Raw genomic sequence first — 2,500 nt, forward strand, 5'->3', positions numbered from 1 at the left:
ACGTCCTTTGAATACGTAAGTGAACACAGACACTACTTCCCAATATGTACGTTTTAAGAGTCCTCATAAATTTTCATTCAGCCCCATATACATGGGACACCTGTCATAAAGACCTTGTATCCACTTTTCAATGTGACACTTCTCAAATGGCAAATACTGCGTCCTGCTCTTTACCTTTTACAGTTAGTGTCGCGCTTATCTGTGTTTAGTGCAAAAACTGGATTCAGCATCCTCCTCCTCCTCCTCCTTCTCTTCCCCCTCCTCCTCTTCGAGAAGACAATCTGGTCACTCATCTAACCTTATGCTATTACTCTTGTCAACTAACACATTTCAAGGAGCAATCACGCACTTGCACAACTGAGGGCGTTGGAACTCCGTATTTCATCATTATTTACAAAAGGGAGCGACTGAAACATCACGCTTGCCCCTGAACCTCCACCCCTTCACCCCCTCTCCCTCTAATATATATATATATATATATATATATATATATATATATATATGTATACATATATATATATATATATATATATATGTGTGTGTGTGTGTGTGTGTGTGTGTGTGTGTGTGTGTGTGTGTGTGTGTGTGTGTGTGTGTGTGTGTGTGTGTGTGCGTGTATAAAATATATATATATATAGATATATATATACACTATATATATATATATATATATATATATATATATATATATATATATATATATATATATATATATATATATATTCATAATCCAACTGCCTTCTACCTGGTTTTCAACAATTCTCATTTCTTGACGGTGTATCTAATTTAGTCCTGATCTGAGGATATATACATTCTAATGAGGTGGAGGAAGGGGGAGAGGAGGAGTAAGAGGAAGAGAATTCTCCCCTATTTTAATTTCATGGGGGCCAGAAGTTCTGCAGAAGTCACAAAAGTGTTTCAGTCTCATCTGTAAATTCCTCTGGGACGAAAAGTCGGGTTATTGTCTGTGTTGTATTTGTGTGGGTCTATCCCCTTCCCACCAGCTCAGAGGAGAATGGGAGCAATCGTCGGTTGTCAGCGCTTCTTATGTGAAATTATTGGTGCTGGGGGCATTCCACGTTTAAGGAAAGATGTCTTGGGCTCATGAGATGATTCTCTCCTACGACCATCCCAGAGGAGTAGGAGGAAGAGGAGTAGGAGGAAGGCCACCACCACCAATGCAACTACTAGGTACCTACCGTTGGTCCCAGGGAAGTGTGAGAAATCGAAAATAAGCAGTCTTATCCACCTGGGCGGACAGTCGCATTGTAGACGGTAACTGTTTCTCTCTGAGAAGCGAACGTTGAAGGCGCGCCGTGATAGAGCTTCGGGCACTTCACACAAGTATTTGACTGCGTTCTGACCTGCACGCGTGACCTGGCGCGACCTCTAGGAACCCCCGGCGAGCGGAACGCCAAATCACAGGTCACGTGCGGGGAATTAATGTCCGTCGACGTTCGGCATGATTTCGTTACCTCAAGTACATGTTCGAGCAGGGTTTGAGCTGTGTTCGTAAACCTATACCCACAGGAGATGTATTTGAATAAGTGATTGGAACGTCCGTATGCATCTGTATGTGTACAACATTGTATGTTTACTTTATGTGTGTGTGTGTGTGTGTGTGTGTGTGTGTGTGTGTGTGTGTGTGTGTGTGTGTGTGTGCGTGCGTACGTGCGTGTGTGTGTGTGTGTGTGTGTGTGTGTGTGTGCGTGCGTGTGTGTGTGTGTGTGTGTGTGTGTGTGTGTGTGTGTGTGTGTGTGTGTGTGTGTGTGTGTGTGTGTGTGTGTGTGTGTGTGTGTGTGTGTGTGTGTGTGTTTGTGTGTGTGTGTGTGTGTGTGTGTGTGTGTAATGTATCCTCATCTTAGGGTTAGTAGTCTGGTATCTAAGTTAATACACGCTAGTATTCTTGCATTTGTACATACCGAGTGTATAGATCTTGCATGAATTAAGTTCACTAGCCTCGATCTTTGCTAATAGTATAGTGCAGTGTATAGATCTTTTAGCAAATACGAGAAATCAAGAATAGAAACTAAAAATTTCTACGGTATTGTAGGGATTAATTCTGAGAACCGTTTTTTGGGCAGACATCCAACAGACTTGACTACTGCTGACGTCATAGGCCTAGTCCACTGCTGGAAATAGGGGAACAGGCAGTGTGTATGGGGCATTCTTATGTGTCACATTTTTTTTTTAAGTCCTCTCTGTGTACTAATAGCGACTTTTAATGTGGTTTCCGGTCATAAATCGTTGACGAAGCTTCGGCGTATAACAATCCTCAAAATACGTTTTCCTCACTAAAGTGACAGTCGGTCAGTATTGAAAAACTCCTTTTGGACAGGGGATATCATAAATATTCTAAGAAATTTGTATTCAACGACAATCCAACCAAGTTCTACAATATAAATCCTTACAATATCATGTAGGGTACAGAGAAAACTATAACTTCTTTATACAACGATATAAGTTGTAACGGAAGTTTGTAGAAATTGTAAGCGTTTTT

Source organism: Oratosquilla oratoria, chromosome 17 (assembly GCF_046742065.1).
Source record: "Oratosquilla oratoria isolate Oo_2021 chromosome 17, ASM4674206v1, whole genome shotgun sequence".
Taxonomy (NCBI): domain Eukaryota; kingdom Metazoa; phylum Arthropoda; class Malacostraca; order Stomatopoda; family Squillidae; genus Oratosquilla; species Oratosquilla oratoria.